Here is a 10,008-nt window from a genome sequence, read left to right as displayed (position 1 = left end):
CAAAGAACATCTTTTTTACAAACACATCAACTCCCACTGCTGCATATCCTTACATGGAGAGAACAGCTCACACTCACTCCCTGTTTATATCTCTATGTTAAACAGCATGAGAAATGTCATCCTGGAATTCAGGCGCCGCTGCACTTGGAAACATTTATTTATTTATTTATTACAGATTAAGAAACTGTTATTTGATTAATCGTTCTAGATGTGCACACAAGCACAAAAGTATTTTGAATTTCTGAAATAATTTTAGAGCAGAACAGTTTTATGTCTTATGGACAAGATAATATTTTATGCCCTTTTATAAATATTGTGAAGATATTTTACATTTTGTTCTGTAAAGGTCAGGATGTAATTTTCTCATTTGAAATACCCCAACCTGTAAGGTTACAGTCAAATGGATCAAAAATAATTTTGACATTATGATATAGCTTCATAAAGATATAAACAAATAATACACATGACATTGCTTATTTATTAAGAAATGAATACAATCTATATGTGTACTTGTAAGGATATTTTCTTTATTGATGATTACTTTTAATATTTATCTGTAGCAACCTCTAATTTAAATATGATATATGTCTGCTGTGAATAGTTGTTTTGTTGATGGAGTCTTAATATCGCCTAAATGTCTTTTCCACATTCATATTAAGGTTCAAGAAATGTGTGTTAGTTCATATACGACAGGAATTTAAACTTTTGTTTTTCAACAATAATGTGTTAGGCTGAGCAAAACTGAACTCCTCCAATACCGCTGCAAAATTATCAAAGATTTAAAAATATATTTAGCTGCAGCAGCACAAGCTTTCTTCTCACCACTATAAGATATGACATAAATTTTTCATTGTCTCTTGAAGGACACTTTTTTTTTATTATTCACAGACATACTCTGTGGAGAGATTAATACAGATGACCTGCCTGTATTTTCATGCCCTGTGATTTTATTCATAATTTAATGAATCAAGAATGAATCAAGGGCAGGGACATGTCCTCTCTGCAGAAACTGCGACCCTCCGTTGTCCTCCGTAGATTGAAACTTTGTGCTTCACTTAACCAGAGTATTTTAACGCAATTACAGATGTGCTCTGGTGAAAGAAGCTATAAGAAACACACTCTGGCTCTGGAGTGGGTGAGTAAAAAGTGGACTTTCTAAACTACGACCCCTACCATTAGGATGATCATGTCACACTGAGATTCTGGGGTTAATCTGAAGAGACAGAGCTTCTTCATGTAATGACACACTTATTTTAGTTACAGAGAAAATGTTAGGAAGTTTGCAATCATAACTCATAAGAAATACTAATTCTGTAGAAAAAAACCCCTATTTTTCAGCGGTTTAATGCATTTCAGTTAAACTCATCTCTGTTGGAAAAACTAGTCCCATTCACAATGCATTAATGCTTTATTTTCAAACGCTTGGGTTCCTGTTTAGCAAATATTTCTTTTCCATCAGCAGGATAACCATTGCTACAGCCACAAAGCAGGTGATTGTAGTGAAAGAAATGAAAGGGGAGGACGTTTAGAGAAAGGGAGCAGACGACTGTCCTTGATAATGGATCAACCTTATTGAATTATTTCCTTTGCTTTTTTTCTTTTGCTTAATTCTTTCCAAAGTTAATTTCTCCAAGTTGGGGTGAGGATGACCTTGGATGATGTAAGCAAAATTATAGGTGGCTTGTGATAAAAGAGAAGTTGCGTGAGCAGTCAGCTGATCACGATGGGAGGCACACACAAAAAAAACTGTCTGTGTTATACAAGCTAAATAGAAAATAATAAAACAAAAGAAAAATGTAGGAACATCAATATGAAAACATTGATGTAGATATAGATATATAGATATAGATATAGATCTATATAGATATAGATACTAACAGCAGGAAGACGCAGTTGGCAAATGCCAGACTAAATAGTTTTTTTTAAAGAGTCCAGTGAAAAGTCAACCAAACAAAACCGTGCAGCAAACATGGTGGCTACAACCTGAAAGTCTTGATCTCCTTTAGTTATCTGTACTGAGTTACACCACAGATAAGTAACCAACCTCGATTACTTGAACAGAGAGAATGAGAAACTATTTAGTTAGACGTTTAGTCAGATGAACTGGTACCTGACCAGACGTTGTTGTATAGATGAAGAACTGATGTTTGTCTTGATCTTTAGTGTTTGAAAGCTGCTGAAACCATTCTGTATAATTCATGCTCAACTTACAGCAGCTTTGTCCAGTCTAGGCATCACAGCAGTCTCAAAAGTTTGCAGTAATGCGTTTAGTCAGAGTATGGAGTGCATGGAAAGTCAACTGCTTGCATGTATGAGTGTATTTATTCTGTTTTAGTGGGATTTTAAAAGGATCATTATTAGACAATCCATCTTTAACTTGTGTTGCCAATACCTTCAACTAAATGATGAAGACATAATACCTGCTTAGGGACGTATATAAGATGAAAATAATTATGAACTTCCCCACATCTCATTTATTGAGCTTTAGGGAACCGTGCAGGTTAATGAAACTTTCACAGAGGAGTACTTGTTAGCTTTTAAAACAAAATGTATATGTCATAAAGAGAAGGAAAACCAGTCCAGTGAGAATACAGAAACAAGAACCAGATAATCAAAACCATAAATGGAATAACTTAAAAAAAAAAAAGATTTTCAGCTAATAATTGTTAGCCATAGAAAAACAATTTTCATCCTGGGTTCTAGCATTTTCCACCAAAGGAAACTTCCAAATACTTACCAAGGTCATTCTTAAAGTAATATTTTCTCATATTTAAAAAATATAAATTTTCATATCCAAGCTAATGAATATTATTAGGAATAAACACACACTTCTCATACTGGGTCTTTCATTCATAATTAAAGAGACAGTGCCGATTAGTTCATATCCTTGAATAATTAAGTATGATGACTATACCACACAACTTTTGATAAGCATACTCATGAGCAACAAGTACTTATTTTCAAGAAATACCTTCATACTTGTGTTTCATTACATTATTAGCCTGAATTTTTAAGAAGTTTTCAAGATCTTACATTATTGACTCAAAAACTAGATTTTATGGTGGGTCAGTCATAACATTATTTGCTTTTTCATATTCAAAATGTCCACAATTATTGAGTGTAGGGTCAGGCCTTTTCTTTGTTGGGGATATGTCTACACTGAAGACCTTCACTTGCAGCCACACTTTGCTATTTTGGTTACTGTGGATTCAAATCTCAAGCAAAACATCGCTGACATGTTACGAGAGGAGGGAGCTGTGGATGTTGCCTGACGAAGCTGGAAATTGAGAAGCATGTGGCCTACTTTAGGAGATGTCTCTAAACAGGGTCACTCCGTAAAGTCTGATGTTTGCTAACTGCAGGAATGCATCGGTCTGTATTGACGTTCAGAGACAGGAAGTCTCTCATCAGGGGCGCAATTAGAGAAATGCAGCAATACTGACCTGCTGGAGCTCTGCTGCTGTTAATAGAGAATGAAGTATGTGTGTGTGTGTGTGTGTGTGTGTGTGTGCATGTGTGTGTGTGTGTGTGGGGTGTGGGGGGGTCCGATGGGATGCTGAGTGAGCACTGGAGCGATTAAGAAAGAAGCAGACAATCGAAGAGCCTTTTACCTGGACGAGATTCTCTTTAAACAGCTGCTGCATCCAGATGAAGACTCACAGCAGAACAACTCCACTTCAAAACACAAACATGATCACTGCAACAGCCTCTAACTACATGGAATTAAAAAAAAAAAATCTGCACAATTCCTTAAATAAAGATTAATTTTCTTAGTAACACAGAAAATTATTTAAAACTGTGATTTATTTGTTTTATATTCACTCAATCAAACTTGTTCACATGTGAACAAGGTGTTGAATTTAGTTTTTAAAAAAATTACATAAAAAAATGAAGGACCAAGTTTTTTTTAATTCTTATTTTTGGTTAAAGTCCTGCATTGAACATTTGTAATTTCCATATGTTCATGGACATTTTAATATAAAACTTGCATAGCTGTCAGAAAGGAATACATTTATTATCATTTAAATTGTTAATTTCTTTGTCATTCAAATGTCTTTGTGATGACCATTTGTAGCATTCTCTCTTCTTAATTTCTCACAGTTTGCACATTTACTTTCATTGACAGAAATATACTTTGCAAAAGTTTTGACAGCCCTTAAATTTTACCACAAGTTGTTGGGTTACAAACTACAAAGTATCCCATTATGTGATTTCATGGGATCACATACAATTCAAAGTTGTGAATGGAAGATTTTCTTTTTTTTTTTTTTTTTTTTTAAATCTAAGTAAAAATATTAAAATATTTGACATGCATTTGTCTTTAGCCACCTTTACTTTGACACTTCAAATTGTTCCCTTAACTCCAATTATGTCGTTTTAAATTGAATGTATGTCAACATTCAAATAAAGGACATTTGTTTGTTGAACCACTGAGGATTTACCTCACAACCTCTTTTAAAAGCAGTTTTACAGTGACTCCTAGAGCATTTTGTCACCACCAACATATTTTATTTATTTGCTGTTATTTATTATGATTATAATGTGGACAATATAACATCTTAACACACAGCAGTTAATGTTTCAGTTTCTACAGTGCTATTTCCATTATGGTTCTAGAAAATGTACGCACGAGCAGCCCAATGCTAATGAAAAAACTCATTTAGGATGATAATCAAAACTGTTTTTAACCACTTCCACGGGTTAGCAGCAAGTTTTTTCTAAGGTACTTTGAAAAATAACCCTTAAATTTCAAATATGTGCCCTAAACAGAATGAGAAGAATACACCTCTCCTGATAAGTCTTTAGAAATGTCAAACTGCTTTCAGTAAAAGCAAAAACATTGCATCCTGACTATAAATGAGCAAAAACAACATCTCCATTTAGAAATAATCTCACAACAATTTGCTCCTCTGTTCTCCTGTGCATTCATCATCATCTTAATGTGTGAAATTAGGCCACAACCGATGCAAACAGCATCTCTGTTTTTCTGTCTTCAGCAGTCACCACTCCGCCTGAAAATGACAGCGCCTCAGCAAGCAGCGCCAGCTACACTTTAACTCTTATTTTTGTCCATGTATTATTTATAGGCGGTTTATACTAGTAGTAATCACAATGACCTTATGGAGAGCTGGTTATTATTATGCACAGAAATGTTTAGAGGGTGGGAGAGAATAGTGAGGGAGTAGAGAGCATTGCTTTGTTTATTTTATCTAAAAGCATTGCGTTTCCTGCTTGCCTGTTAGTGAAATCCTAATTAATGCCAAATAAAATGTTTTAAAATGTCATAATTATAAAGAGATCATTGAAAAATCCTTTTTCAGCTTCTACTTTTGGTTCCACTGAGTTGTCTTTGTAAAAATGTATGTGCTTTAGCTCCTCTAAAGGCCTGCTGCAGCTCAAAATTGTAAAGCACTGAAGCTGCAACTACGTTAATAAGGTTACATAATTGTATTAAGAAGTGTTTTAATAAACGTAACACAGAAATGCAGAAAAAAAAGATGATTATGCTATGTTATCCTCCCTGCGAGCTGCTTCATTAAATTTTCTGCCTCCATGGATCCAAGTTTGTTATTTTTTTTCCTTGGGTGGAAAATTGAAAGGGGATTTTTTTCTCTTTCATTTGCTCTGTTTTGCAAGATGTGGTGGGCAGTACATGAAGCAGCCACCAGGGGGGGAACAAATGCAGCAAAAACATGTCACAGACAATCATTTCACTGACAGATGAACAGTCCTGACAGGCTAAGAACATTTCATCTTTCCTATTTGTTCCTCTCCTGTAAATATCTATTTGGGAGAAAAATTAAAACCCAAGAGGATTTTTTTCTTCTTCGTCTTGAATACATAAAGATACCTAAATGCATGAAGGATACACAGTCTTTTGTTTGCTTTGTCATCCTCACAGTCTGTCCTGGGCGTGATTCTCAGCTCCAGATTTCCTGTTTGTGTGTGCGGCGCGTTCCTCAGGGTCCTTCGATTTCCTCCCACAGTCTAACTGTAAACTCTAAATTGCCCACATGTGTTTTTCAGAAAAACATCCAATAAAAGCGTCATCAACCTTCAGCTGCCTCTGACCCTGAATCGGAATAAGACGAATAGATAGCACATATCGGCTTCCAGCTTCTGAAATGAATCAATTCATCTCACCTCAATGAAAAACACCTCCTGAAAATGCTCTTTTTCATCTTTGGAGTCAAGGGGTCCTGGGAGAGAGCATAATGTAGGCTTTGTGCTTCAGACTTCAGACAACTTGCTGCTAATGCAATTTATTCAGTTTCCAAAAACAGTTCGCTATACTCAGAAGAAATATCTATCTATCTATCTATCTATCTATCTATCTATCTATCTATCTATCTATCTATCTATCTATCTATCTATCTATCTATCTATCTATCTATCTATCTATCTATCTATCTATCTATCTATCTATCTATCTATCTCTCTCTCTCTCTCTATCTATCTATCTATCTATCTATCTATCTATCTATCTATCTATCTATCTATCTATCTATCTATCTATCTATCTATTCTATCTATCTATCTATCTATCTATCTATCTATCTATCTATCTATCTATCTATCTATCTATCTATCTATCTATCTATCTATCTATCTATCTATCTATCTATCTATCTATCTATCTATCTATCTATCTATCTATCTATCTATCTATCTATCTATCTATCTATCTATCTATATATATATATATATATATATATATATATATATATATATATATATATATATATATATATATATATATATATATATATATATATATATATATATATATATATAGATATACCACAGTGGATATAAAGCGATTGCTTGTTGTAGTACAATATGAAACATTTCGGATTGCATGTTGGCAAAATTATTACCAAATAATGTTAACACAAACAACATGACATGCTTGTATTTAAGAGGCAAATATCATCATATTAGAGACAAAAAAACTTAGAAATACTGAAGGTATTGTTTTGTTTTTTAACCAGATGAGATATTTAACAAACATTTTTTTGGCATCAAAACATCTCTAAGAAATAAGAAGTGCAACTTGGCTAATAACCAAAATAACATGTGAGAAAGTTAGTTTTTACAGAAATCTTGACTCTTTATGATTTCTGTCAGTACAAATCCCCTGCTAGTATTTACAGATTGCATTAAATTAATAAACTCCCTAAGGTATCATCCCATATGTTTCTGTTATTACCTTTCTATGTGACCGTCTTTTCTCTGTGTCTGAGCCAAATGAAGGAGAGTGATAGGTAGCAGTCTGTTTGTTTTTAAGCATTTTATTTTCCCCTCCATTCACCACATGTGTAGTGTTAGCTTTAAGTTACTTTTTGGGGCCAAAAGGATCGATGTTCTAACAGCTGCATTACTGCAGTGTGGATAGGAAGACCTGCACAATCACTGTATGTCCTGCAGATGTCAACTAATCTGGTCAAACAGCGCACATCAGATCAATTTACCCTGATGCTGCAAGAATTGTAGTGTTTTGATTTACAGTTTTGTGTCAGGAAGTCGTTCCTTGCTGTTTTTAAATTATAGCCAGACCAGATTAATGACAGATCACTTTTAAATCTGTCTGTTGGTTGCTGGTTTGTTAAGTGTCCAAGCTGCTGCTCTCAGACAACATTTCTCTACTTTTCCCTGATCACTGGATAAAACATAATTCAAATCTTCACTTTTTGAACTGAAATTCAAACTACAGACTTTGCTATCAGAACTTTTTCCTGGTTAGGCATTGTGCTGTACTCTTAAGTATAACTTAAGGGGTCACTCAAACTTCAAGATCCGCAATTTTAGAACAACAAGAAAAAGCTTCTGTATTTCAATTAAAGGTGTAAAGTTATGGAATAAGTTACATGAAGATTTAAAACAAAGCAATAGTTTAACTCAATTCAAAAGAAAGTACAAAGAGGTAATTTTCAATAGATACACACATGGGGACAGAAAGCAATAAGGTGTGTATTGAAGATAACAACTTGGTGTCAGGGTTTAGAAAGATAAACCAGCATAAAATGGGAAAATGTATAGGTAAATATTAGTAACTGTTACTTCTGACTGCCACTTTGATTTTGATTTTTTTTAATGACAGTAGGACTCTAAAGTCTCAAGTGTTTAGGGGTAGGAGTTTATAAGTTCTCACTTCTTCCTACCCCATTTTGAGCATGATACGTTAACTGAAACAAAAAATCTGTATTTTCTCTTCTTTCTTATGCACTTCTTGTTACTGTGCACTATTTTATTTTTATATTTGTATCATGTTCGAATAAATTTCATTTCATTTCATTTCATTTCATTTCATTTCATTTACTCTTATGTCTGAGTTTATCATCTTATGCAACTTTTGGTTTATTGAAGTTCAGAGCTGCATTTTGCTGCTTTTTTTTTTTCTTTCAAACTTTTGACATGATATTCTGTTTCAGCCATTAGTCTGATTATTCCTTTGCTGAGCTACAAACCCTAACACAATTGAGAGGACAAGATGTAAAGATGATGATGAAATTGTAATATTAATAATAGCAGTCCACAACAGTATATTTGTGGATGGCTTTTATCAACCAAGACGTTCACATTTATAATCTTAGCATGAGGAATGGGGGTAAATATTTGCCCTAATAATGGAGTGATGGGATCCTGTACATCCAGCTGCTGTTGTTTTGAATTGCATCTCATCAGAACTGAGCCTTTCTGTGAATTCAAAGATACGAGGTGTGAAGAAAAGCAGAGCCAAGCAGATTCATGGTGAACTCTTTGCAACCTTCCAGCTCCTTGCAAGTTTGTTCTGAATGGCAGCTCCCTCCTATTGATATCAGCTTCAGGGCATAAATTATTCAGGAAGAAGTAAAGGTGCTACCTGTGTCTTTGCAGATTTTTTACTCATGAAATTTGATTTTATTAGGAACAGGCAGATTTGACAAATAGTAAGGAGCAACCCACATTTTGAAAACTGATTAAATTAATGCCCCAGGCTGAACTGAAAGACAATAATACATCTTGTGAATGTCTTTTCTTCACAGTTGTTTATGTATCTTAATGTATTTCTGTTTGTATAACACTTAATATGCTAATTAAAGATGTTTAAGACTATCCTCTTTTGATAAGATATCTTCTCCTCTTTTGGAACAGACAGAGATGGAAAACTGAGATGAAACCCCAGCATTGCCTAAATTAATCCTTATCATTATTCTTAAGATAATGATGTGCTTTAATGTGATGCATGCTCTTAAAGCCCCAAAGGCATCGGAGGAAAAGCTCCTAAAAAGGGTTATCACTGCATTCGGCTTAAAGCTTAGTTGCCTGGATTGCATAGTATCAGGATGGCTTTGGGGGCGTTAAATACGTCATTTTGAGTTATTTGTGTAAACCACATTCAAAGTTATTGTTGTTTTCTTACATCTGACTTCAACAGAAATGCTAACTGTCTTGGATAAACTCAAAGACCAGTCTATAAAAAAAGTTATTTAGGATTTAAGTCCACTTGGAAAAGAACAAAGAAAAAGATGAAATGTATTATTTTTTGCTTACATAATTGCATAATGGCAATTATTGTTGTGTTGAACAAGGGATTTATGTGATAACCGTGTAGGAAAATTTTTTTTATAGCAGTTGCACAATTGCCAGGACAATTGCTATAAAATTGTGGGATAGGTTTTGACCAGTTTATGCCTTTTGCATTTGTAGAGAACAGGAAAGGAAATGAGACAATTGAAGCCAGACTTTCACTTATACCTTATTGTGTACAAGCTAGCATTAGCACTGGAGCACACCTCACTGCTCTAAGAGGCTATAAAATAAATTATTGCTTTAAAAGCTTTGCAATACATATTAATTAGTTCATGTTTTTTTTTAACATAGAAAAACAAAGCAATTGTTTTTCCTCTACAAGTTAGTATTAGCAAGCATGCTGGGACACCTGATGAGAAAAGAAAATTTAAACACTTCCTGTTTGAAGCTCCAGATTTCTGGTCAATTAATGTAAGTAAATTCATATTAAACATG

The sequence above is a fragment of the Gambusia affinis genome, linkage group LG11 (assembly GCF_019740435.1).
Source record: "Gambusia affinis linkage group LG11, SWU_Gaff_1.0, whole genome shotgun sequence".
In the NCBI taxonomy this organism is placed as follows: domain Eukaryota; kingdom Metazoa; phylum Chordata; class Actinopteri; order Cyprinodontiformes; family Poeciliidae; genus Gambusia; species Gambusia affinis.
This window is presented reverse-complemented; position numbering follows the sequence as displayed.